Source organism: Danio rerio, chromosome 4, assembly GCF_052040795.2.
Source record: "Danio rerio strain M-AB ecotype USA chromosome 4, GRCz13ab, whole genome shotgun sequence".
NCBI classification, from domain to species: domain Eukaryota; kingdom Metazoa; phylum Chordata; class Actinopteri; order Cypriniformes; family Danionidae; genus Danio; species Danio rerio.
In genome coordinates, this window is record NC_141024.2 from 47,079,374 (window position 1) to 47,107,059 (window position 27,686).

The 27,686-nt window shown below is 36.9% G+C and overlaps 15 non-coding genes across 15 annotated transcripts; all 15 read left to right on the forward strand.

The window, feature by feature from the left end:
- Positions 1 to 22,494: 22,494 nt before the first annotated feature.
- Positions 22,495 to 22,613, forward strand: LOC141383824 (5S ribosomal RNA). Its single transcript, XR_015489526.1, has one exon. It is a non-coding gene; the product is annotated as a 5S ribosomal RNA (ribosomal RNA).
- A 58-nt stretch (positions 22,614 to 22,671) lies between these two features.
- On the forward strand, positions 22,672 to 22,790 carry LOC141383653 (5S ribosomal RNA). Its single transcript, XR_015489136.1, has one exon. It is a non-coding gene; the product is annotated as a 5S ribosomal RNA (ribosomal RNA).
- Positions 22,791 to 22,848: 58 nt separating this feature from the next.
- LOC137494895 (5S ribosomal RNA) lies at positions 22,849 to 22,967 on the forward strand. The gene has a single exon (XR_015486574.1). It is a non-coding gene; the product is annotated as a 5S ribosomal RNA (ribosomal RNA).
- A 58-nt stretch (positions 22,968 to 23,025) lies between these two features.
- On the forward strand, positions 23,026 to 23,144 carry LOC137494884 (5S ribosomal RNA). Its single transcript, XR_015485230.1, has one exon. It is a non-coding gene; the product is annotated as a 5S ribosomal RNA (ribosomal RNA).
- Positions 23,145 to 23,202: 58 nt separating this feature from the next.
- LOC141383695 (5S ribosomal RNA) lies at positions 23,203 to 23,321 on the forward strand. Its single transcript, XR_015489221.1, has one exon. It is a non-coding gene; the product is annotated as a 5S ribosomal RNA (ribosomal RNA).
- A 58-nt stretch (positions 23,322 to 23,379) lies between these two features.
- LOC141383879 (5S ribosomal RNA) lies at positions 23,380 to 23,498 on the forward strand. The gene has a single exon (XR_015489623.1). It is a non-coding gene; the product is annotated as a 5S ribosomal RNA (ribosomal RNA).
- A 58-nt stretch (positions 23,499 to 23,556) lies between these two features.
- On the forward strand, positions 23,557 to 23,675 carry LOC137493934 (5S ribosomal RNA). The gene has a single exon (XR_015486575.1). It is a non-coding gene; the product is annotated as a 5S ribosomal RNA (ribosomal RNA).
- Positions 23,676 to 23,733: 58 nt separating this feature from the next.
- Positions 23,734 to 23,852, forward strand: LOC137494851 (5S ribosomal RNA). Its single transcript, XR_015486577.1, has one exon. It is a non-coding gene; the product is annotated as a 5S ribosomal RNA (ribosomal RNA).
- A 58-nt stretch (positions 23,853 to 23,910) lies between these two features.
- On the forward strand, positions 23,911 to 24,029 carry LOC141383742 (5S ribosomal RNA). The gene has a single exon (XR_015489345.1). It is a non-coding gene; the product is annotated as a 5S ribosomal RNA (ribosomal RNA).
- Positions 24,030 to 24,087: 58 nt separating this feature from the next.
- Positions 24,088 to 24,206, forward strand: LOC141383849 (5S ribosomal RNA). The gene has a single exon (XR_015489570.1). It is a non-coding gene; the product is annotated as a 5S ribosomal RNA (ribosomal RNA).
- Positions 24,207 to 24,264: 58 nt separating this feature from the next.
- On the forward strand, positions 24,265 to 24,383 carry LOC141383883 (5S ribosomal RNA). The gene has a single exon (XR_015489634.1). It is a non-coding gene; the product is annotated as a 5S ribosomal RNA (ribosomal RNA).
- A 58-nt stretch (positions 24,384 to 24,441) lies between these two features.
- Positions 24,442 to 24,560, forward strand: LOC141383631 (5S ribosomal RNA). The gene has a single exon (XR_015489209.1). It is a non-coding gene; the product is annotated as a 5S ribosomal RNA (ribosomal RNA).
- Positions 24,561 to 24,618: 58 nt separating this feature from the next.
- Positions 24,619 to 24,737, forward strand: LOC141382866 (5S ribosomal RNA). Its single transcript, XR_015485227.1, has one exon. It is a non-coding gene; the product is annotated as a 5S ribosomal RNA (ribosomal RNA).
- Positions 24,738 to 24,795: 58 nt separating this feature from the next.
- On the forward strand, positions 24,796 to 24,914 carry LOC141383151 (5S ribosomal RNA). Its single transcript, XR_015488053.1, has one exon. It is a non-coding gene; the product is annotated as a 5S ribosomal RNA (ribosomal RNA).
- Positions 24,915 to 24,972: 58 nt separating this feature from the next.
- LOC141383665 (5S ribosomal RNA) lies at positions 24,973 to 25,091 on the forward strand. Its single transcript, XR_015489103.1, has one exon. It is a non-coding gene; the product is annotated as a 5S ribosomal RNA (ribosomal RNA).
- Positions 25,092 to 27,686: the final 2,595 nt, after the last annotated feature.

Genomic DNA, 27,686 nt, shown 5'->3' on the forward strand with positions numbered 1-27,686 from the left:
AAGCACAATCACTGAAGGAATAAGAAATTGAAGGAAGAAATAAATCTACAGACACAGCCTCACACCAAACCAACTGAATTAAAACAGAGGATTAAACAACTCCATTAAATAATAGCATAAGCAGCTTCACTGATTACAGTTTGACTTCATTTCTGTAAGAATATTTGACAATGAACAGAGGTTTATATATTTTTTTATTAAAAATATTTCATTTGACCTCACCATCATAGAGATCAGAGGCTGCTTATTTGAGCTCTTGAAGCTTTACTCTTATATCCTAATGGTTCTCTGACTGCTATAGCCATGTTTCTAAAACTCATTAGCTATAGCAAGAAAGGTCAAGAGAAACTATACTGTTTATGCTTAATTGTTATAGATTTAATTTCAGGTGTTTATTAAGTTGATTCATAAAGATATGCAAATATAATTGTATTAAAGCTGCATGGGACAATACTACTGGTGGTCTGCTGCTCTTCATAGAAGATTCAACAAACAATTAGGATACAATTAATAATTAGAATGTCATGCACTTAACATTCAAGCTCCAGCTTGCTCTTTATGACACACAGGCATCAAGAATCAGGACATGAACCTCAACCGTGGTTGCTAAGAAAAAAAAAAAAGAGCTGCATAGTTCATGCCGCAATGCATGCTGGGTGCCAGCATAGTACAAAGCTCCCAGCATGCATTGCAGCATGAATAAATTATGCAGCTTTATGTTCTTACAATCTCTTTCTTTTCCTTTATTTTGTGTTGTTTTTGGGAGGTGATATTTCAGTAGTGTTTTTTTTTTACTTGATTTTATTTTTTTGTTTGTCACCATTATTGAGAATCAAAGACTAATTATTGATGTCTGGGTGTTTTTGAGTTCTGCCATAGATCAAACATTCTCATTGTAAATATTGTTATTAATTAATTGGAGTTTCAGTGGTTTCATTTATGTATATTATTTATTTCTCACACATAACTAATATGATACTTAATTAGAAAACAAGCAGGAAAGGATGGCTATGATATCATAAATAATCTCTTCAGACCAACACTTTAAGTTTCTTTCAACTTTTCCATGCTATATGTTTAAATAGTGTAATTAACACTATCTATAACAGCCAAAATAAAAGTCATTTTTAGCAAGAAGTTGAAGAGCCTGACTAAAGCAGACTCTGTCCTCCATCATGGTGACTTTAAATGAACAGAAATTTTATTAAGAGCTTTTGTTCACATGACAGAAATAAAATCACTGGTCAGTAATAGGTGAAGCTCCATGATAAGTTGTTTAATTTGATGAGTTTTTTTAAAGATGTTGAAAAATAACATTTTTTATTGTGTAATTTGTTTTATTTTTATTGATTATTATTTTATTTAGAGTTTTTTTTTTCCTCAGTTGATTTCATCTTTGGTTTTGGCTTGTGTTTTTCTGTCCTTCAGTGATTCTGCTTGTTAACAGTTGTTCATCAATAATTCTCAATCCTCCTTTAATTAGACACTTAATTGTCTCATTAACTTCATCACTGTCTGAGTGTTCAGCCCTCTGTAGTGAGGACACTAGTGAGGATTTTGCCCTGGAATTTAAGGCTTACGTGTGTTCGAATGAAAAATACAGACTATGGGATTTGTTTTTAACAGAAATATTCTGGAAACTGAATTTACGAATGTAAAATGTTGAAAACAGCAGATTACTGGCAACCACTGCTGCCAGTATTTTGACATACATTTAACAGATATTTTACACAATAAGAGTTTGCTAATTAACACTCTGGGTGTAAAAAAATTTAACACTTTCAAAAATGTTATTTTAACACTTATAGTGGTTCCCATATAAACACTGAGGGAGTGTTAATTTTAACTCTAAGGTAGTTAAATCTACCAAATCTAAAATTTGCAGCGTGAGATCGATAAAAAATACAGACTGTTGAATGTGCTTTTAACAGAAATATTCTGTAAACTGAATTTATGAATGTTAAAAACAGCAGATTACTGGCGACCACAGCTGCTGGTATTTTTACGTAAAATCTAAAAATGAAAAAAAGAAAGAAAAACAGCAAAACGGTTTTTGTGTCACCATTGTGGAGGATAATAGCGTCTCTGTTCCAGTCCAAGATGAACTGAGAATATTTGATGTTATGCTGCATCTTCTTTTGTTTAAAGGTAACTGTGTAGTTACTAATGCAGTCAAAATCTGTCTGCTACTTGCAATCACACATGAAAACATTATTGCATCTAAAGACTTTACATTTTTTGCACTAAGCTATGATTTTGTAAAATGAACAATGTATTAGTTCATGAAATATGGTTATTTTTTGTAAATTTATACAGTTATATAAAACTTCCATGTTTTTCACAGAAAGATTCTGGCAACCACAGCTGCTGGTATTTTATCGGAAATTTAACATATTTTACACAATAAGAGTTTGCTAATTAACACTCTCTTGGTGTTGACAATGTTAACACTTTCAAAAGTGTTATTTTTAACACTTATAGTAGTTCCCATATAAACTCTGAGGGAGTGTTAATTTTAACTCCAAGGTAGTTAAATCTACTATCTAAAATTTGCTGTGTATAAGTGCAATATATGTTAAATTATATATATTTGCACTCTTTCAACATAAAGGTTTAGCATTGCACAACAAGAATTGTGATTTAACTTTTCAACTATGAAAACAAGTTTTACAAAGATATATTTTGCCACTGAATATTCAAAACTTAAGGTCGTGAACTAGCAGTGTTATGCTGCTTTGAAACATCACTGTCACTGTAAACAACAGGCTAATAAAAATATAACAAACCAGCAATCTTCTTGCTGTGGGGTGGTCATACTACCCACTGTGCCACCGTGACACCCATTATTTTTATCATTATTATTATTAATATTATTATTAATATTATTATAATTAAATAAAAATTAACAGGAGGAGGTGTTTAAAACCTTCGTTCTTCGTGACACTAGGCTGAATATCTTTGCAGATAAACAATGCAATAACATCCGTTATTGGCGTAGAGCGCACAAAACTGTTGCGCATGGAAAAAAAAAAACTTGCAATGCTTTTCTCACCACTTTTGGAGCTGGTAGCTACAGTTAAAGCAGTGCAGGAACCCGGGGATGCAGGAACACTGGAAGATGCTTTCACAACAACACCGTGGCGCCGCTTCAAGTGAGATTTCAGATTAGTCGTACTGCCCACGTATTTTACAGATGCGCGGCACATTTCGCAAATGGCATCTGTCCTGTCAAGTCGTCCATCCTTAAATCCATAATGTTGCCATACTTTAGATTTAAAACTCAGTGGGGAATAAAATGTTTGTTTTGCTTCTCGCGCTTTCTGAGGGCGCACCACTAGCTTCATCCGCACACCTGATACACTGAGTTGTAGTGTAAGTGTACACATCCGCAAGTCCGTTGCTAAGGCATACTTTATGTAGGTCGATTAAATTATGCGCCAAAAACAGGTTGACAACACTTGTTAATAAATAAAAAATACATTCTATATTAAAAATATAAGCTGTATCTTGGTAAACCGATGCATCTCGCAAAAACCGATGCATCTCGATTTGCTTCCAAATTTCATTCATCCTCTGCTGCTCTACCGATGCACTCGCATCGTGCACGCGCATGACCGCGTATCGATACATATCGATTAATCTTCCCATCCCTATCACACACACATTCATACACTACAGTCAATTTAGTTTTTCTAATTCACCTATACCGCAAGTCTTTGGACTGTGGGGGAAACTGGAGCTCCCAAAGGAAACCCATGTCAACTCCACACAGTAAGCCATCCTGGTCCATCTTGGACTCAAACCAGCAACCTTCTTGCTGTGAGACAACTGTGCTAACCACATTAGCCACTGTATCACCCTCCTTTGAAATGTTGTATGTATTTTTTTTTCTTCTTGAGAAAGTCTTATTTCTTTTAGTTTGGATAGAATAAAAGCAGTTTTTAAAATGTTAATGCAGTTTTTAAGGTCAATATTGTTAGCCTTCTTAAATACAGAACAAACCACAGTTACCCAATGACTTGGCCAATAGATCTTACTTGCCTAATTAACCTAATTACATTTTTAAATGTCACTTTAGGCTGAATACTAATGTCTTACAAATGATCTAGTCAAATATTATGTGCTGTCATCATGGCAAAGACTACGGAAGAAATCAGTTATTAGAATTTAGTCATTTAAACTATTTTGTTTAGAAATGTGTTGACAATAATATTCTCTCTGTTAAAGAGCCCTTGGGAATTTCTTTTTTAAATAAAAGAAAAAAATAACATGGGAAAAGAAACAAGGTTGACAAGCCTTGGTTGAGTGCACACAGCCTTAAGTTTTGGAGGTTTTCATACTTGATGCGCTCGCTGTTGTACTATTATTATTAACAACTGGAGGTGACTCGGAGGAACTTTAATGATGAAAAGTTGTGAAGAACAAGTCAGAAGTTGCTAAACAAATGAATTGCAGTTGAAATCAGTTTTGTTTGTTTTTTTTACAGCATGTCTGATAATATTTTTTTCTTCTGGAGAAAGTCTTATTTGTTTTATTTCGGCTAGAATAAAAGCATTTTTTAAAAGCCATTTTAAGGTAAAAATTATTAGCCCTTTTAAGCTTTTTCCCCGCGATAGTCAACAGAACAAACCATGGATATACAATAACTTATCTAATTACTCTAACCTGCCTAGTTAACCTAATTAAGCCTTTAAATGCTACTTTAAGCTGTATAGAAGTGTCTTGAAGAATATCTAGTCTAATATTATTTACTGTCATCATGGCAAAGAGAAAATAAATCAGTTATTAGAGATGAGTTATTAAAACTATTATGTGTTGAAAATGTGTTGAAAAAATCTTCTCTTTGTTAAACCGAAATTGGGGAAAAAATAACAGGGGAGCTAATAGCTCAGGGGGACTAATAATAATTCTGCGTAATTCTGAAGTTAATTGTATAAAATAGTTTGTGGATAAGTTGTGGATACACTCATGAAATTATTTGTTGTCAGTCAGTCGTGTATGCTTACAAAAATTGGCCTTTAATCCCAGCACCAAGGCAACAACAAGTAAGCAGCAGTTCTTACGTACTAGTGTTTTACGTACAGTGTTTGGCAAATTGTTTCTAAATAGCTTAGAAGTAAAATAGTGGATTTTTTTTCTAATATCATCTACTTAGTTTCATTTTACTTAAGCCAACTGAAAAGAAACAGTGATGGAAAAGGTGTTAAATGTTAAACATGTTTCTTTAGTTACTTGGTGTGTTAAAAGTTCAGCAACTTGGTTTCATTGTTCTAAACACATTTGTCAATGACAATCCCACCCCCCTCAGAAATTGTTCATCAACTGTCATTACAATATGAGACATGGATACACCGTTCATGCGCCATGATGATTTCTTTTTGCCAGACATTTTGGTTAACAATAAAACAAATTAAAATCACTTCAGCTGAAATTGTTGACTATCATTCTTAATTTGAATTGATTTTAATTGTCAATTTCAAAATCTTTGGCTGTAGAAGCAACACTGTCAGGTGGTGTAACTGGTTTTTGTCAATTAGTGTAACCAGTATTTTACATAAAAATATAATTATGTACATGGAAATAATGTGAAATTAAAATTAAAACACCCAGTTTAGTGTATTAAAATCATTAAAATGTACATTTAGAGATAATGCGAATAAAATAAATGTTATTGTGGTATTTTAAAATGAAGTATTTATTTCAGTGTGTACACTTGCATATCATCTAGGAGTAAATTATTTAATATTTCACAATGTTTGGCAGTTACACCATTTGACATTTTCAGTTGGATTCAGTCTTAATGTTTGTAAAAAATGGTGTAAATGTTATTTTTAATGACATAAAATCAACATGAATACAATCTGTACATTTTAAAATATCTAACGGATGCTTTTAAATCAACTTTGTAAAAGATTTTTAAACCTGTTTTGTTACTGACCCTAACAACGAGTTATTATTAAATATTAACATTCAGGTTTAACCTTTGGTCAATTGGGTTAAACAAATACATAATTGTATCTGATCCCGCCGCTCGGCCAAGCGGACTCTCAGATTATGAATATTAATTATCAACAATAACGAATTATTGTTAATCATTAATATTCTGCATTAACTTATTGTTAATTTGACCAAATAAATATACCCAGACCTCGCCGCTCATCCGAGCGGACTCCGTACGGATATATTTATTTAGAAAGGGAATACTTACTACTCCTTGTGAGGTAGCTTAATCATTCTTAAGTTTTGATTAACTTAAATAGCAGCCGGTAGCAAAAGATCTATCATTTCAGTGACCTTTTTCTGTGAGGCAAACAAAAACAATCCAATGCGATTATAATAAGGTTTATTGACTAATCTAATACATATCAAACAAACGTAAACTGAGTATAGGAATATATGGGCATAACATATAACGGACAAACGCATACTAATTCTAAATAGGTTATAAACGGATATATGGAACATATAATAAAACCGAAAGAGACATAAAAGTGAGGAAATACAGAAATTAGGTACAGAATGACAAATTTCGCTCAGTTCAACCACATATAACGAGAACCACCAGTTGATCATAAACACCTTAAAAAGGGGCACAGCTTAAAACGCATATGAAAAATAAACTTGCATTTACTTTCTCTTGTGTCGTGCGAGCTTTGGTTGATGCGCGGGGGACGTCAGAGATTCAGTAGGAGTTTGTGTGTCCTGTTCAGCTTGGTCCAAGTTGAATGGTCCCACGAGGCGCGAGATTAAACTGAGTTCAAAAGTCGGAAAACAAAGAAACGGGGACAGAAGAAGGTTCTCTGCGGAGAAGTTTATCCGAGGGTTTTTTTCTGCTTCTGCCCAGATGTTGGGGGGCAGAATGAGTTATACCTGCGGGTCACGTGACGACCCGTTCAGCCTTCTCGACCAATGATTTTAGGACAAAGTTTTGAGCGCGAAACCTCTCTTTGTCTCAAGGCTGTTTGTATGCAAATTTTGGGTCCTCCTGCAGCCTAAGGACGCAGGGCTGATAGTGGAAAAAATTCCTGAGCCTGAACTTTTTTTCCTTGCTGATGTTTTAATTTAAACGCATTTATTTTATGTATTCGTAGTCATACTTCCGTACGTAATATAGTCATTTGACAGTACATGTCAGTCAAATTTATTGTGGCATGCTTATGTATGTCAGTAATGTCAGTGACACATGCCAGTGTCAGTGATCTTGTGACATGTGCCAGTAGGTGTCAGTATAAGCACGTTATAAGCACATTAATCTTATAAGTCTCTGTTTTAATATTTAAAAATCATTAGGCAAATGACACCTGCTATCTTACATGCATATATGTTATGAGTTTTTAACATGCATTTTATTATAACTTTTTAAAGGATATTATTTAAAATACCTTAAAATGAAAATAAGTTAAATAATAAAATAAATGAATGAATTAAAAACATAGAGAAGTCCATATTGTAGGGAACAAAGGAACTGCCAGGATGCAATATACAGTACAACAGATAAGTGTAACCCCTCCCATACATAAGCATGCCACAATAAATTTGACTGACATGTACTGTCAAATGACTATATTACGTACGGAAGTATGACTACGAATACATAAAATAAATGCGTTTAAATTAAAACATCGTGGAGTAGCTCAGCAAATAAACTTGCGACGCGATAAATTAGGTTAAAAGTCGCGTAATGATTAAATATGGTTTTGCTTGTGTTAATTAATGTCATAAGCTTCGCCGGGTGTCGATGTCACTGCAGTGACATGCAGCGCGACACTCTGAGTGACACAGGTCACTACACAAGCCACTAGCGAGTGACACATGACAGTGGAAAACCGGACGTGCCACCGGAAGTGTCACTACACTCAGTGGCATGTGCCAGTGTCATCTGTACGTCAGATGTCGTGTCACTCCATGTTAAAACTGCTACTGTGAATCCGCGTTCAAGCGCACACAATAAAGCTAAAACTCGCCCCAAGCACCGGCAAAAACAAATAACAATGAATGTGTCAAGGAAAGAGTAAGGACATATCTTAATTATTTATTAATAAACTTATTCTGAGTCAGTGTCTCAAAGATCCTGACTGGCAATCTCCTCTTGGACTCGCCTTCAGAGAGAAATTCATCTTTACGGATTACATGATGGAGTTTTTTTGTTTTCGATTTGTTTTATTTCGTTAAGTAATAATTTAAAGCTTTCTATAAATATATTTATTATGTCTGTGAGGCATATACATTTTGCTTCATTTTGTTAAGCGCTCCTGTTCAAAAACCAGACGACAGAAAGCGCATAATTTTGGTTTTCTCTATTTTATAAAAACGCTGTAACGTTTTTTGATGTATTACTCGTACTTTGTGAGCAAAAATGACGGATAACTTTAAATTGCTCCCACTGAAAAAATGCAAGTGATTGCTCTGGCGCCTCGATGTCCTGCAAGCTTTTATTAAGCAAACTATGCGCCTAATAGCACACATTCTTTAACGTTTAAACCATTGTTTTATACTTGAACTGTTTTATATCTTTTATTTTAGGCAAGTCGTGATGATCTGAGAAGGCAAACTGATCAAACAGACAATGATGGTCTTCCGCTGGGCACTGTTCGTTAAAAAAAAAAAAAAAAACTTATTTTTAACGAATAAAAATGCTCCAAACGTTTTAAATAAGCTGAATAAAAAACGAAACTAAATATAAACACTTTGCCATTAGGCTACATTCAAAACTGAACTATTTTATAGCTGAAACACTAAGTTGTTTAAGGAGAAGGGGGAAATATATTTTTGTCCCGTCTATTGCTTCACCGTTATTTCGAGAATAAACCCAGCGTAAATATGCAGATGCCATTCCCAAAACATATCAGCGTGCCGAAAACGAAAGTTTCATACAAATTCTGAATGGATTATAGCCTGGAAAGTGCAAAGCACGCTCCTCTTATTATCACTAAAAAGCGTCACTAATCTTAGTTCATAGAGATCTCACAAAGATCCGTTATAATTTATAAAGCTCTCTAAAATACACAATCTTTTATTTACATGGCGTCTACACTCAAAAGATGATTCACGAGCACACAAAATGGCACTTAATAAAAACCAGTCCGGCGCTTTCAGCAGAATCTAGAGAAATGACAGATCAATATCCGTGAACCTGATTTTTTTTCCCCCGCAGCCACAGTACGCCGGAAATCCGGCGTGGTGCCGGAACGCTATCACCCCTGAGGACGGTTTTTAATTCAGGGCATAAAAAAATGCAGGCCGTTCCTGTTATTATCATGCTCTATGCATCATGTGTTGTAAAATGTCCAGGGCATTCTATTGACACCAAACACTCTACAAGTACATCAACATTAAAAGTACATCAACATAGTTCCCATACCTTTACATCATTGATGCTTTTAAAAAGGCCTGAAAGTATAAATGTGTATAGTCTATATCAGGGATTGTACACATTACAAAAGTTAAATGTAATAAAACAAGAGATTTGGGTTCTTTTTTGAGGAATGTCTTGACTGTGAGCAGAACGTTGGCTAAAGAGGTTTTTTTTTCTTCTCTTATCTTATCTGTCATGTTTTTTTGAAGTCGGCAGAGAGTGGTTCTGTGAAGTCTCCCAGACTTGTTAACATGTCACCAGGGATTTCTAAGCCAGACTTTATGTCACCAAAAGTGATTTTATTGTCCTGGCGAACCCAGATCGTTTTCGTGGAATGTTAAATGGAATGTTTATCTCCAGAATGCAGGTTACAATATGTTACATGAATAATCTCCACACAGACTCCTACAGAACCATAATTTTTGAAACTTAAAATTAACAGCTTCATAAACAGACGTGTTTTTCCAAGCGTATAAACTGCTGTATAAAGTTAGCTAATCCGTTCATTCCATGGAAGAAAACAAATACCTCAGGGAAATCAATTGTAATAATCAGTCAAATCCAACGTAAGGAGTCAGGAGCGGATTATTACCAAATAAGTTTGAAGGCAGGATACTAATTGTTAAGTGTTTTAATCCTCAGGTAGAATGAGTGTCAACTATTGATTGTCAGATATGATTTTCTTTTTCACATAATCCATTGCCTCGGTCGCAATCTGAAACCGCTTTTCTTCTCCATTGTGTGAAATTCGGAACCTGGCCAAGAAAAGCTGTCCATATCGCACGTCCTGTCACCCCCAAAGAGCTCTCCTGACATCAGTAAAGGCTGCTCTTGCCCTTGCAACATTGGCGGTGTAATCCGGAAAGATGGTGATTTGATTACCGTTGTAAATGAGCCGTGTACGTTCTCTGGCTTTTCGTAAGATCTCCATGGCATCTCCATCGTAATTGTAACTTTGTGTTTATGGTACGAGGCTTGTCCCCTGGCCTCCTTGGAACAAGGCTACGATGTGAGCTGTCAATTTTGACATCTCTGTCCATTTGAAGCCCTTCTTTTAGCAGTTTGGATACCGCTGTAGTTGAACTTGATCCCAGGAGCTCGGGGATTCCCGTAATGCAAATATTTCCCTTTCTCATGCACCCTTCCATATCTTCACATTTTTCTTTTAAGTCGCCGACATGTCTTGTGAGCTTAGTTACCGTTGCCTGGAGATGTTCTCTTTTATTTGGTCAATTTCAGAACGCACAGCGGTGGCATTATTCGCGATTTCGGTTCTCATAGCCTGTAGTTCAGATTTAAGTGCATCAAAATCTTTGGCCACTGCATTCTTCAACTCTTTTTACAGATGATATGTCCGCACTTAAGGAGCAGAGAATGTCCGTCTTTATCCTCTGAAAAGCCAGTATTTGTATCTTCAGGCCGTCCAGAAGGAGATATGACAGGTCGGCCGGGCTCACCGGAACTACTCTGTTTAAAATTGTGTCATTTTTACACGTGTCAAAAAAATACATTTATATTTATGCTGCAGCGGAAATGTCTTAATGTATTTTTTTGCATAACTGCAGTGCAAATGTCTAGTTACTTATATTTACATAGTTTTGAGATTTCCTTGTTGAAAATTAGTTGGAGGTGGTATCACATTCGTTACATTTTTGCTAATTAAAACAAATGCATTTTGCATTGAGCATCAACAGGGGGTCTGACAGAAGTTGCCTGCCTGATTTTTGGTAGAAGGCGGAGAGGGTACATTTGATGAAGGTAACCCTCGCATAATTCTACACCATAAATGCTGCATATGTACATTAGTGCAGTGCAAGTATCTAAAGTTTTTTATGTTTACATTAGTGCAGAGCAAATGTTCACTCAAATTGTTCTGTTATTTATGTTTACGTTTACTATAATGCATTGAAAATGAATGTTTATTATATTGACAACTTTATATTGTTGCTGTTAACAACATAGAAATTATGTTCAGTTTGTGTTTATATATATTTTTTTTTACATGAATAAATTTAGCTTCATTATCTACTCCTTAATCTTTAGTTTAAGCTTTTACTGATGGGCAGAAGGCAAGCCATTGTGTAAAACAGGTTGATGCTTGCTGTAATAGAAAGAGATGATGACTGTCCAGCTTGTTGCTTCACCCGGCAGATGAGATGCTCAGTGTGGACCCTCAGCCTTGTGATGGATGGCATCTCCCTCACAGTTGCTTTTACTCTGGACACGTTGCTCTAGGTTTTGCAGGATGTAGATGTATAAATCAGATAGAAATGCATTAGGTTTTGCATGTAAGTATTTGTGCCTAACACATTTGTTTTAGTTTGGTATTTGCCTCTTACATGACACTAGAATGTAGTTGTGTTTGTGTGTGTGTGTGTATGTGTGTGTGTGTGTGTATGCATGTATACAGTATATACAGTATAATAGAATTTACTATAGTACGGTTAAAAATGTAATATTATTTAATATAAAATACAATTGCAACTTGTTACTACTTTTATCTGGGTTATATTCTTGTACATAATTTTTTAACTGTACCTTTAGAACCTTATATTACCACCAAAAGCAGCATCATAGCAGTCTCCTTTCAGACACTCCACCTCTTCACAGAGATTGTCAGCCAGATCTGGTGTATTAATCAACTATCGTGGCTTCTGGAACTGAACAGTAATGATGTTCCAGATGCTGGACATCCACTGCCACATGGCCTTACCAGTTTAAGACTAAATCTTCCTTCTTTGCCATGCTCTGATGCGTTTAGGTTTCACCGCCATCAGATTTCGCTATGCGGAAGAGCCTGACTGATATTCTACCTGAAACATGTTAGCAGAGTTTGTGCATAGAGCCCATTTACTATAAGTCAATGTAAAAGCACTAGATAAATAAAGATGAATTGAATGAAATCTGCTTAAATGGGTACACATTAATGGACCAAACAAAATATCTGATTTATTTTACATTTAATGTGCATCAAAGTTAGTGTGTGTAGCCAATGTTTCTAGTGTCTTCTCACTTTTCAGCTTTCAATGAGAGTTTTTAATACTCAATGAAAACTAATGATTTTTTATTTATTTTAGACCTAATTGAAGAGTATGAGGGGAGTAAGGAGTAGGAACATCATGTCAAAATTGAGGACAAAACTCATTTACAGACTGATGGTATTTTGAAGAGGAGAGACAATCGTTTCACCTGCACTCAGTGTGGGAAGAGTTTGGCAAACAAAACCAAACTTAAGAATCACATGAGGATCCACACTAGAGAGAAACCATTCACATGCACTCAGTGTGGAAAGAGTTTTGAATTACAAATTAGTCTTACAAATCACATGAAGATCCACACTGGAAAGAAACCATTCACTTGCACTCAGTGTGGGAGGAAATTCAACCAATCATCAAACCTTAATAATCACATGAAGATCCACAGTGGAGAGAAACCATTCACATGCCCTCAGTGTGGAAAGAGTTTTAGATTACAATATAGTCTTACAAATCACATGAGGATCCACACTGGAGAGAAACTATTCACATGCACTCAGTGTGGGAGGAGTTTCAACCAATCATCACACCTTAAAAATCACATGAAGATCCACACTGGAGAGAAACCATTCACATGCACTCAGTGTGAAAAGAGTTTTAGATTACAATATAGTCTTACAAATCACATGAGGATCCACACTGGAGAGAAACTATTCACATGCACTCAGTGTGGGAGGGGTTTCAACAAATCATCAAACCTTAATAATCACATGATGACCCACACTGGAGAGAAACCATTCACATGCCCTCAGTGTGGAAAGAGTTTTGGATTACAAGGCAGTCTTACAATTCACATGAGGATCCACACTGGAGAGAAACTATTCACATGCACTCAGTGTGGGAGGGGTTTTAACAAATTATCAAACCTTAATAATCACATGGTAATCCACACTGAAGAGAAACCATTCACATGCCCTCAGTGTGGAAAGAGTTTTGGATTACAAGGCAGTCTTACAATTCACATGAGGATCCACACTGGAGAGAAACCATTCATATGCCCTCAGTGTGGAAAGAGTTTCAACCAATCATCAAGTCTTAATACACACATGAAGATCCACACTGGAAAGAAATCCTTCACTTGCGCTCAGTGTGGGAAGAGTTTTAACCAATCATCACAGCTTAATCAACACATGATGATGCACACTGGAAAGAAACCATACACTTGCTCTCAGTGTGGGAAGAGTTTCAGCCGCTCATCAAGTCTTTATAATCACATGAAGATCCACACTGGAAAGAAATCCTTCACTTGCACTCAGTGTAGTAAGAGTTTTACCTGCTCATCCTCCCTTAATCGACACATGAGGATCCACAGTGGAGAAAGACCATTCACATGCACTTAGTGTGAGAAGAGTTTTAGCATATCATCACACTTAAAACTACACATGAGGATCCACACTGGAGAGAAACCATTCACTTGCACTCAGTGTGGGAAGAGTTTTAGCCAATCGTCACACCTTAATAAACACATGTTGAGCCACACCGGAGAAAAACCATTCACTTACACTTAAGCCGCGGTCACACTTGAATTTTTTCCCCATAGACTTCCATTCATACGCATGCGAATGAGTACGACCGGAAATGCAAGTTCTTGTGTCAAGTTTCGTAGTTCACTGCCTTGCAAAGTTCAATCTTGGTGAACTCTTACCTGAGAAATTGCATCACTTGACTGTGTGAGACCAATCAAAGATCAAAACATGACCTCTCTGGACAGAAATTTAAAATATAGACCAATTGCTCACTTTTTTTAAAATATCTAATCATCTTTGTAGCGAAATTAGCTCAGTTTATGAATATTAACGATCAATAATAACAAGTTATTATTAAATATTTTTATTGCGGTTTAACCTACTGTCAATTTGGCTAAACGGATATATAACACGATTCCGCTCGCTCGTTCAAGCAGACTCTCAGATTATGAGTATCAATTATCAATAACAACATATTATTATTCATCCTTAATATTCTGGATTAACTTATTGTTAATTTGATGAAATAAATATAACCAGACCTCACCTGCTTGTCTGAGTGGACTCTGTGATGATCTGTTTATTTAGAAAGCAAATTATTACTACTCCTTGTGAAGTAGATTAATCATTTATGAGTTTGATTAACTTAATAACAGCTTGTAGCAAAGGAATCAATCGTTTTAGTGACTTTTTCTGTGAGGCAAACAATACAATCCATTTGATTATAATGGGATTTATTGACTAGTCTGACATGTAACGAAAAAACGCACAAACATAACATCAAACATAGAACAAACATAAACTGAATATAGATAGGCTATATAGGGATCTATGAAACCTATAATAAAAAGAAAGAAACAGAAAAGCGAGGAAATAGAGAGTTTAGATTAAAGAATGGCAAATCTACCTCAGTTCCACACAACTATTCAGGACCATTAGGATTGCAAAGAAAACACCTTTTTGATAAGGGGCACAGCTTTAATGCATAACATAAATACCTTTAGAAAGAGTTTTTTTCTCTCTTTTTGCGAGTATTCTCTATGATGCGTTAGATGGAGTCCTTTAGTGTCCTTTCTATGTGTTCGATGAAAAATACAGACTGTGGAATGTGTTATTAACAGAAATATTTTGTAAAATGTAAATGTCTTTGAATGTTTTTAAAAGTTTGGCAACCATCTTTGGCTTACCTCTAGATAAGTGGTGTCACACAGGCTCAGACTTTGTGGCACCAAGAGTCATAAACCTACGCAGAGGAAACTTTTTTTTAAACCCTTTTATAAAATCGATACGTAATTTTATCTGACTGTACGTTACATCTTGTTTAATCCCGCCCCTTTTCGCAGCTCCGAACAACAGAATTTTGCATGCTCAAACTCTAGTGTAACCGCAGCTTCAGTGTGGGATGAATTTCAGCAACTCCTCAGACCTTAATAAACACATAAGGACAAGTAGCGTAGCGCAAATTGCGGAGGCCCCCCTGCAGGGATCACTGACGGGGCCCCCGGTGGGGGGGATGGGGGGGACAACGCGGGGAAGCGATCACAAATTGAGGAGGGGGGAAGGGAGGCGGGGTGGAGCGACAAAGCGGGGAAGCCTTCACAAACTGAGGAACGATCACAAACTGAGGAGCGGGATAAGGGAGCGAGGTGGAGCGACAGCGCAGGGAAACCTTCACAAACTGAGGAGCGATCACAAACCGAAAGCAGCGAGAGCATCAAAGTAGCCAGAAGTCATTAATTATTAATGAGAACTGGCGTCAAGGAACCGCACGGTGCGTCTTCTCCTGTGTGGGTGTCGAGGAGAGTTGAAATCAAGTCAACTTTATGGTATGACATATGTATATTTCATAGACTCTTTAACTTTAAGGTTTTGTTTTGCATTACTTATATCATGTAGTTAACATGTTGTTGTGATTATATCCTAAGTTCTTTATCTTCATTATTATCCATAGACATTTGTTTGTTGCTTTTATTAATTGTTCTATGAGTTATATTCTATAATAAATAATTTGCATTCAGGCTATTTTGTTGGTTCATTTTTCTTTTATGTTGCGACAGTTAATTTTGAGTAGGATAGTTTGTTATTTTGAGTACCTCAGAGCAGTGGTTCTCAATTCTGGTGCTTGTGCAAAATGAGTTTTTTTGGGAACAGCCGTCCCAAAATAATTTTACCTTTTATTAATAGATCTTAGAATCACACCTGAGAAACCACAAAAGCAGAGATTTGGCTTATCTTTAACCGCTTAACATTAAGATGCACCAGATCAGCAAGAGACAACATTTGTTTGAGTTTTCTTCGCCAACTGGCCCCGATGAAACACAACGTTCCTGTATGGTTGGTGAATCAGTTACAGTGATATTTTTGGGATTCACTTGCTTGAGTGGAAGTTGTCCTGGATTACTGGGGTGACAGACTCTGCTGAGAGTCTGAGAGGTTCCTAAACTTTAAGAGATTGCATGGAAAGTTCTTTGCGACCCTATGGCGTGGTGGTGTAGTGTCCGTGAGCAAGGAGAGAGGGGGCAGAGAGCAGCAGAGAGTATGAGCAAGCTAATGCAAAAAGCAAAGTTTTACTGTCTTCCAATGAGCAGTTGCCATGGAGGGCACCAGACATAATACATTTCAGACACAAACTGAAGGTTTTATCTGCTATGAGGGTTAAAAACCATTAATTAACTTGGTTGCAATAAGCACATGTAATGTTCAAAAAAAACACTGCTGCACAAAATAGCACACAATTTTTGTGCATGGATTAATGTTATTTTGTTTATTATTTTATTTCATTATTTGAGACTGAGAATCTTACATTTGAGAGTCTTACATTTACATTTAGTTAGTAATGGGAAAACATTCCTCCAGCATGACAATGAAAAGTTTTTTTTAAAGTGATTTTTAGCCTTCGCTCACTCCCAGATTAGAGGCTTCTGGAGGGGATGTAGACCTTCAGCAGTAGTTGGAGGTAAGAGGCTGTGCAGTGCGAGTGATTTGAACTTGATATGAGCCTCGAGCGGTAACCAATGCAGAGAGATAAAGAGAGGAGTTACATGGGCTCTCATTGAAGACCAGATAAGCTGCAGCATTCTGGATCATCTGTAGAGGATTAAGGGTGCAGGATGGGAATCCAGCAAGAAGAGCACTGTTGGAGTCCAGCCTTGAAATGACAAGAGTTTGCATCAAAAGTTGTGCAGCATGATCTGTTAAGAAGAGTCTGATTTTTCTGTCGTTAAAAAGTGCAGATCTAGATGATGGAGCTTTGTTAGCAATCTCCTCTTTGAAGGACAACTGATCATCCAGAATCACCCTAAGATTTCTTATCGAACTACATGGGGTAATGGTTGATTATCCCAGCTGGATTGAGAAATTGTGTTGAATGTGTGGAGTTGCAGGAAAGGTGATGTAAGCAGATGATTGAGCAGTTGGTGAAGTGTTTTTCCAAACCAATATCCTTTAGGCAGTTTGATGTGAGTTAAAAATCTGGAAATTTAGTTGAAAGCAGCCCTTTGTAGTGTTTTGACAATATATAGAAGGAGAGAGAGACTGGTCTGTATTTTTCATCCAATGAGGTGTTGAATGATGTTTTTTTGAACAGTGAGGTTACCCAGGCCTGTGTAACACCCATGGCCCTACACCACCCAACCCGCTCTGAGCTAAGATCGAACCGGCGACCTTTTGCATGGCAGTTGCTCTAACAAGTAGGCTAAAGACCATGGCCTCTAGTGTCTGTCACTAGAGCACCTTTAGAGGTCAGAGGAATGAGGTTTACCTGCACAGCACTTCACTAGCTGGCCTTCGGTACACCTACTTAAAGCTGGTTGAGAATGTGCCAGTATGAAGTGAAGGAAGAGACTGAATTTTTCTTCAGAGAGTGTTGTTTGATGGAGATTTAAATTTGAGTGTTTGTGTGTAAAGAAGGAGGCCAGCTGATAAGTAGTTGAGGGAGGAGGACAGAGCAGGGTATTAAATGTCCTAAATAGTTTGCGTATGTCTGAAGTGGTGTTAATTTTATTATGGTAGTATGAGGTTTTGGCCAAATGGAGCTGGGAGGCTAATGATGCCAGCTGGGTTTGGTACCTGCTAAGGTCACTGGAGGCCTTTTATTTGTGCCATGCACTCTCTGTTGCCCTGGGTGCTGTTCGATGTTATCTCAGAACATGCCCTAACACTAACCATTTTCTCAGTCCATCTCTCTGTTGCCCTGGGTGCTGTTCAGTGTTATCTCAGAACATGCCCTAACCCTAACACTAACCATTTTCTTAGTCCATCTCTCTATTGCCCTGGGTGCTGTTCTATAGGAAGCCTAGCAAAAATGACTTCCTTATCTTCGTTTTCCCATGAAAGCTGTTGACAGGACTGCTCCAGCTCCTTTACAAGCTTCTAAAATTCAACATCCCTCTACAACCCATCAGCAATTCTACTACCATCATCTGACTACGAAAAATCAACAATAACAGCAGCAGCATTACAAAAACAGTGGAAATAACAAAACAGCAGCATTAAAACTACTCTCTCTTCATCAACAGCAACATGGACAGGAATAAAATCTCTGCTCAGTCTTTCTCTACAAGTCCTTACGCTCTTCCTCTCCCTACTCTTTTCCCCTCCTCCAGTATCCCCACCTTTTTCTCCTCTACATCCCTTCACTAAGCACCCACCTCCATCCATTACTAACCCTCCCCAACAGTTAACCCTCCCTACTCACCTTTCTTCCACACGGCCCCCCCTTCACTTAACCAAGCACCCACCTCCTATGGCCATCTCCTATGAGGAAACACATTTTTACACGCACCACAAATTGTTTTCTGCAAAATGCACTATTCATGTTACTCAGTTAATCAGTATCCCTACTGGGGGGCCATGGATACTGATCTTCACAACAGAGTTTTCTTAGGATGCCGTAATCTCACATAGCAACACCTTAGCAACCACCTAGCAACCGCCTATCAACTGCTTAACAACCCCCTAGCAACGCCTTAGCAACACCTTAGCAACCACCCAACATAGATATGGCAGATGGAATCGTTTTTAAATCTGATATAGGAAGAAAGGAACTAAATTAGTTAATAATAGAAAATAACTGAGTATATATATAGAGGGAGAGGAATAGAGAAAAAAAGTTTTCAAGGAGACAAAAATAGTGGGGAATTTTATGTCAAACAAGAATAGATTTTATTTTATGTACTTGGAATATTGAGAATTTTATAGAAAATCTGAAATATAAAGAAAACAATTTTAGTGATCACAAGCTTTAACATTTAAAATAGAATGGGAGAATGTTCAAAGGGGACCAGGGACTTGGATTTTAAATACAATCATTTTAGAGTATGTTTAAAAAAAATAAAAAAATTGATAGAGAAAGAAAATAAAATAGAATGTAGGATGAAGATAAAAGGATATGGTGGGGAAAATGCAAAATATCAAATAAGAAAATACACAATCAAATATTGTTCAGTACTACAAAGATGTAAAAAGTATACAGAAAAAGAAGTTAAAAGATCCAAAAAAAAAAAAAGAATTAAACAAGAAAAATAAAGATTTTAAAAAATCTAATAAATTGAATTCCTTCATTTTAAATAAAAAATTACTAGATTTTGAAAAGGACAAATATAAGGGGGCAATGTTGAGGAGCAGATCTAAATACACAGTAGAAGGGAAAAAATGCACAAAATTCTTTTTTTTTTTTTGATTTGGAGAAGCAAAGAGGTAAAGCAGGAATACTAAAGGAAATTAAAAGTAAAAATTTTAAAATTGCAAAAGGAAACAGAAATACTAGAAGAAATCAAACATTTTTTATGTAGATCTTTTTAAAGAAAAATGTATTGATGAAGAAAAAGAAAGGAAGATTCTAAATTATATAAAAGTAAAATTAGAAAAAGATGACAACAAAGAATGTGACAGAGAATTAGATGAAGAAGAGATTGAAATTGCAATAAATCAGCTAAATAAAAAGAAAAGTCCAGGTATAGATGGAATAGGAAATGAATTTTATATTGTTTTTAAAGATATTTTAAAAGGAATACTTAAAGAAGTTTATAAAGAAATTTTTAAATGTAAAGAGATGAATGAAAGAATGGGGATGGGATTAATGAAGTTAATATATAAAAGAAAAGGAGCAAAAACTGAATTACAAAATTATAGACCAATAACAATGTTGAATACAGATTTAAAGATTTTAGCAAAAGTTTTAGCGAATAGATTAAAGGAAGTTTTACTAAATTAATTAAATCAAACCAAGCATATGCAATAAAAGGGAGAGATATAGCAGATGTAACAATGAGTATTAAAAGCACATAAGAATATATACAAGAAAAGAAGATGAATGGGTATTTAATTAGTTTAGATTTTGAAAAGGCTTTTGACAGAGTAGAACATACTTACTTATTTGATGTACTCAAAACATTTGGATTTGGAGAGAATTTTATTATTTTATTTTATATAAAGGGGCTTTAACAAAAGTAAAATGCAATGGTTTTTTAACAGATTGTTTTAAAATTACAAGATCAATTAGACAAGGATGACCTCTTTCAGCACTATTATATTCCCTAATCGCAGAACCTTTAGGGTTAGCAATAAAACAAGAAACTAAAATTAAAGGAATAAAAATAGAAGAAGACGAGGATGAAGGAAAAATATACCAGTATGCTGATAATACAACAATAAAAGTGAAGGATAAAAAGAGTGTAAAAGAAGCCATGAAAAAAGTACAAGAGTTTTGTAAGGGAACAGGAAGCAAAATAAATGAAAATAAAACACAATATATGAGGTTTGGTAAAGCAGATATTTTAACAGATTGTTTCCAATTTAGAGAAGTAGAAGAACTGAAAATTTTAGGAATTTTAATTGGTAAAAATGAAAGAAAAGCAACAGAAAAGATGTGGGATGATCTAATAAGAGGAATAGAATCAAAATTAAATTTTTGAAGGATGAGAGAACTTTGCTTAAAGGGTAAAGCCTTAATAATAAATGTTTTAATGACATCAAAGCTATGGTATAAATTATATGTAACAGAAATGCCATGTTGGATAGAAGGGAGATTGAAAAAGTGTGTTCAAGATTTTTTATGGGAGGGGAAACCCCCAAGAATTGCGTACAATACAATAATAGGAGCAACAGAAGAAGGAGGGATAGGATTGATTGATATTAAACAAAGGAAGAATTGTCTTAGAGTGAAAATAGTTAAAAAGCTTTTACAAGAGGAGAACTCAACAGAATGGAAAAAGGTTATGAAATATTTTTTAAACAAAGTTGGCAATTTTAACTTAGGAGAAGACATTCTTTGGTTAAAAACAAAAAACTGGATGACGGAAAAGTTACCAGGGTTTTATCAAGAAATTTTAAGTGGATGGGGGAAATTTTTAGACGGAGTATTTTACCGAGTAAAGGGAAGAGAAAACTTGTTAAATCAACCTTTGTTTTTAAATAAAAGTATTTTAAAAGAAGGGAAGGAACTATTTTTTTAAAAATGGATGGATGTCGGGATTTTAAGAATAAGGGATGTGCTTTATAAATTCAAAAAGGGATTTTTACCTAAGCAATATATAGTAGACTTAATGGAAGAAGCTAAAGAGGAATACAGTGTAAAGGAAATAGAAAATAAACTTGAAACGGTCAAATGTGCCATACCAAAAGAATGGATTACAAGAATAGAAAATATGGAAGAAGGTGGGAATGAAAAAGTCATACATGTCAGTTTAAAAGGAAAGCTTTGTAATTTTAAAGATTGTATACTGAAAGACTTTTATGTTTATTTTAGAGATAATGTATTTCAAGAACCTATAGCAAATAACTTTTGGGTACAAAGATTGAATAGTGTGAAAAAGGAAAATATATGGAAAAACATGAGAGGGAAAATAATAGAAACAAGATTGGAATGTTTTGAATATTTTATAAGACACAAAGCAATTTTTACTGAGTGCATTTTAACAAAGATACAGAGAGAACAAAATGCAACATGTAAGGTTTGTTTTCAAGAAGATGAAGGAATTTTACACCTGTTTTTATACTGTAAAGAATTAGAAGGTTTTTACATGAAATGCCAAAAAATGCTTAAAGATTTATTGAACGATTGGGATGAAGAACAATTGGAATGGAATACTCTAGTGATGTTCGGATGGAATATGGAAAACAAAAACAAAAAGTTTGTAAATCTTCTTATAATGATGATTAAAAAATGTGTGTGGGAAAGAAGAAATGTAGCAAAACAGGAAAAAGTTGTTTTAAATGTGTGGAATGTACTAAAACGAAAAATGGAAAGATACATAGAAAGACTGTACTGGTATTTTAAAGGAGAAGATATGTTACCAAGCTTTTATGATGTGTTTAATGATGAAGTGTATAATGTTTTAAATGGTTTAAAGTGGAAAATGCCCAAAGAGGATGTTATGTTATGAAGAATGTTGATTTTAATGTAATTGTTTTGTGAAATTTCTTGAAGTATTTAAATGTTAATGTAATGTGATTATTTTTTAATAAAAAAAAAAATAATAAAGAAATGCCCGATCTCATCTGAACTCGGAAGTAAAGCAGGGTCGGGCCTGGTTAGTACTTGGATGGGAGACCGCCTGAGAATACCAGGTGCTGTAAGCTTTTCGAAGTGCTTCATTTGGCAGCTGATTTAAATAGCCAACGCTTGACAGCCTCTTTCGCTTACGGCCATACCACCCTGGAAATGCACGATCTCATCTGAACTCGGAAGTAAAGCAGGGTCGGTCCTGGTTAGTACTTGGATGGGAGACCGCCTGGGAATACCAGGTGCTGTAAGCTTTTCGAAGTGCTTCATTTGGCAGCTGATTTAAATAGCCAACGCTTGACAGCCTCTTTCGCTTACGGCCATACCACCCTGGAAATGCCCGATCTCATCTGAACTCAGAAGTAAAGCAGGGTCGGGCCTGGTTAGTACTTGGATGGGAGACCGCCTGGGAATACCAGGTGCTGTAAGCTTTTCGAAGTGCTTCATTTGGCAGCTGATTTAAATAGCCAACGCTTGACAGCCTCTTTCGCTTACGGCCATACCACCCTGGAAATGCCCGATCTCATCTGAACTCGGAAGTAAAGCAGGGTCGGGCCTGGTTAGTACTTGGATGGGAGACCGCCTGGGAATACCAGGTGCTGTAAGCTTTTCGAAGTGCTTCATTTGTCAGCTGATTTAAATAGCCAACGCTTGACAGCCTCTTTCGCTTACGGCCATACCACCCTGGAAATGCCCGATCTCATCTGAACTCGGAAGTAAAGCAGGGTTGGGCCTGGTTAGTACTTGGATGGGAGACCGCCTGGGAATACCAGGTGCTGTAAGCTTTTCGAAGTGCTTCATTTGGCAGCTGATTTAAATAGCCAACGCTTGACAGCCTCTTTCGCTTACGGCCATACCACCCTGGAAATGCCCGATCTCATCTGAACTCGGAAGTATAGCAGGGTCGGGCCTGGTTAGTACTTGGATGGGAGACCGCCTGGGAATACCAGGTGCTGTAAGCTTTTCGAAGTGCTTCATTTGGCAGCTGATTTAAATAGCCAACGCTTGACAGCCTCTTTCGCTTACGGCCATACCACCCTGGAAATGCCCGATCTCATCTGAACTCGGAAGTAAAGCAGGGTCGGGCCTGGTTAGAACTTGGATGGGAGACCGCCTGGGAATACCAGGTGCAGTAAGCTTTTCGAAGTGCTTCATTTGGCAGCTGATTTAAATAGCCAACGCTTGACAGTCTCTTTCGCTTACGGCCATACCACCCTGGAAATGCCCGATCTCATCTGAACTCGGAAGTAAAGCAGGGTCGGGCCTGGTTAGTACTTGGATGGGAGACCGCCTGGGAATACCAGGTGCTGTAAGCTTTTCGAAGTGCTTCATTTGGCAGCTGATTTAAATAGCCAACGCTTGACAGCCTCTTTCGCTTACGGCCATACCACCCTGGAAATGCCCGATCTCATCTGAACTCGGAAGTAAAGCAGGGTCGGGCCTGGTTAGTACTTGGATGGGAGACCGCCTGGGAATACCAGGTGCTGTAAGCTTTTCGAAGTGCTTTATTTGGCAGCTGATTTAAATAGCCAACGCTTGACAGCCTCTCTCGCTTACGGCCATACAACCCTGGAAATGCCCGATCTCATCTGAACTCGGAAGTAAAGCAGGGTCGGGCCTGGTTAGTACTTGGATGGGAGACCGCCTGGGAATACCAGGTGCTGTAAGCTTTTCGAAGTGCTTCATTTGGCAGCTGATTTAAATAGCCAACGCTTGACAGCCTCTTTCGCTTACGGCCATACCACCCTGGAAATGCCCGATCTCATCTGAACTCAGAAGTAAAGCAGGGTCGGGCCTGGTTAGTACTTGGATGGGAGACCGCCTGGGAATACCAGGTCCTGTAAGCTTTTCGAAGTGCTTCATTTGGCAGCTGATTTAAATAGCCAACGCTTGACAGCCTCTTTCGCTTACGGCCATACCACCCTGGAAATGCCCGATGTCATCTGAACTCGGAAGTAAAGCAGGGTCGGGCCTGGTTAGTACTTGGATGGGAGACCGCCTGGGAATACCAGGTGCGGTAAGCTTTTCGAAGTGCTTCATTTGGAAGCTGATTTAAATTTCCAACGCTTGACAGCCTCTTTCGCTTACGGCCATACCACCCTGGAAATGCCCGATCTCATCTGAACTCGGAAGTAAAGCAGGGTCGGGCCTGGTTAGTACTTGGATGGGAGACCGCCTGGGAATACCAGGTGCAGTAAGCTTTTCGAAGTGCTTCATTTGCCAGCTGATTTAAATAGCCAACGCTTGACAGCCTCTTTCGCTTACGGCCATACCACCCTGGAAATGCCCGATCTCATCTGAACTCGGAAGTAAAGCAGGGTTGGGCCTGGTTAGTACTTGGGTGGGAGACCGCCTGGGAATACCAGGTGCTGTAAGCTTTTCGAAGTGCTTCATTTGGCAGCTGATTTATATAGCCAACGCTTGACAGCCTCTTTCGCTTACGGCCATACCACCCTGGAAATGCCCGATCTCATCTGAACTCGGAAGTAAAGCAGGGTCGGGCCTGGTTAGTACTTCGATGGGAGACCGCCTGGGAATACCAGGTGCTGTAAGCTTTTCGAAGTGCTTCATTTGGCAGCTGATTTAAATAGCCAACGCTTGACAGCCTCTTTCGCTTACGGCCATACCACCCTGGAAATGCCCGATCTCATCTGAACTCGGAAGTAAAGCAGAGTCGGGCCCGGTTAGTACTTGGATGGGAGACCGCCTGGGAATACCAGGTGCTGTAAGCTTTTCGAAGTGCTTCATTTGGCAGCTGATTTAAATAGCCAACGCTTGACAGCCTCTTTCGCTTACGGCCATACCACCCTGGGTACGCTAGAGGGAGTTAGTGTGCAAACAGGAAGTGAAAGGCTGCAGACGGGAGAGAAAGGCTCTCCCTTTCTTTTGTTGTTTTATTTAGTTTTTTTGGGTGTTTAATATAGTTTAAGGAGTTATTATTTTTATTTTTGGAGTTTAAACCACCTGACAGCAGCACATGTGCTAGCTGGAAGGTGGTTATTCACTTTTTTTGCTTGGATTTTTTTGGGACAATGGAAAGCACAAAGGACAAAATCACTGGACTTTCGGGCAAAACAAGAGGAGAAAATAACACAGAGATGGATGGTGAAAAGCAAAGAGGAGACGACACGGGAGTACGAGAGGGAAAACAGATGGGAAACAACACAGCACGAGGAGGAGAAACAAACATGGCTAACATGGAACGACAAGAAAATCAGCAACAGGAAAGACAACATGAAAGGAGAGGAAAGAAGTACTTGAAGGAAGCAACTGTAATACTAAACGTGGACAAAGTAAAAGAGGTGAGAGTTTCAGACATTATTAAGGCGTTAACAGAAAAATGTGGACATGGGAGAATTTTGGCAATAAGACCGAGAAAGGACAAAGAATATGAAATAACTTTAGAAGAGGAAGAAACTTGTGACAAACTGATTGATGGACTAACAATAAATGAAGAGAACTGTGAAGTTAAAATGTTACAAAACAGAGACTATGTTGTCTCCTTTATGCACTTGCCTGTTTATCTGGAGGATAGTGTAATATTAGAAAAATTGGATGGATGGGGTGTTAGCCCCTTATCAAAAATTAAAAGGAGGACATATCCGGGCACTGAGATTGAGGATGGGACAAGGTTCATTAAGACACGGTTTCCCAAGGAGGTGGCTTCGCTTCCATATAGCACGAAGTTTGAAACGGCAGAAGGACCACAATATTTCCGGGTGATGCACAGCCACCAAGTTAAGACTTGTAGGCTGTGTATGAGCCCGGAGCATGTGATGAAGGACTGCCCAGACTTTAGGTGCTTTAAGTGCGAAGAAAGAGGACATTTTGCAAGAAACTGTGATGCAATTAAATGCCCGGAATGCCTCCAAATTTTAGCAAAATGTGAATGTTGGATGGAGGCAGAGGAAGGAGAAGAAAGAAACCAGATAAGCAGGCAAGTGCATAAAGTAAACAATGTAGAACAAAATGAAGGAGAAGAACAAGCTGGAGTTTTACAACCAAAAGACTTACCGAAAGAGAAACAAAATGGAAAAGAAATTCAAGAGGATAAGAAAATGCATGAGAGGAATAATGAAGATGACATTTTTTGTGAAGAAAGACATGAAGAAGAGAGAGGAAAAATGCAAAATGAAGCAAATGAAAGACTGATATTGGAAGAAAGGGAGAGGCAAACGCTTTTCAAAGAAAAGGAAAAAAGAGAAGAAGAGGATAATGAAAACATAGAAATGGAAACAATGGACAATTCTCAGATGTATGGAGACAATGAGGTGAAGACTGGACAAAGAAATGAAGAAAAAAGTAATGAAATTGGAAGAGAAGAAGAAATTAAAATGGACAGAGAGGAGAGAAGAACAATTCGAAGAAGGACATTAAAGATTAAACCTAATCTAGAAAGTACAAAGAGAAAATTGACTACAAGAATGAAAAACATGAACAGATATGAAGTGTTAAAGGAAATGGAGGGAGATGATGAGTAATAATGATTTTTAGGTTTTTAATTTTATCTTTATTTCTTTTAATGGTTTTAAAATGTGTATCTTTTAATGCAAGAGGTATGATGGAAAAAGGGAAATTCGAGAAAATAAGAGAAAAATGTAAAAATAAGGACATGATAGTATTACAAGAAACAAACTGGAAAGATTATGTAATGGAAGATTTTAAAAAGAAGTGGGAGGGGGATATCTTATATAACAATGGTGATGGCAAATCTGGAAGAGGGGTGGCATTTTTATTAAAAAAAGATGTTTTTAATATTAAAAAAATCGTGTATAAAGACAATAATGGAAAGTGTTTAGTGATAGAAGTAAACTATGAAGGACAAGAAATGATTATAGCCAATATACATGCACCTACGGAAGAGAAAGATAAAAAAGAGTTTTTTAAGATTTTAAATAAGGTAATTGAGAGACATAAAAAAATAATAATGGTAGGAGATTTTAATACAGTTTTTAATAAACAAGACATGGCAGATGGAATGGTTTTTAAATCTGACACAGCAAGGAAAGAACTAAAGGAGCTAATAAAAGAAAATAATTTAATAGACATATGGAGGGAAAATAACAAAGAAAAAAGAGAGTTTTCAAGGAGACAAATAGTTGGAGATTTTATATGTCAAACAAGAATAGATTTTATATTATGTACTAGGAATATTGAGAATTTTATAGAAAACATACAGTATGAAGAGAACAGTTTTAGTGATCATAAGCTCTTGCATTTTAAAGTGAATGTAGATAACATACAAAAAGGACCAGGAACTTGGATTTTAAACACAACCATTTTAAAAAATGAAGATTATGTTCAAAAAGTCAAAGAAATAATAGAGA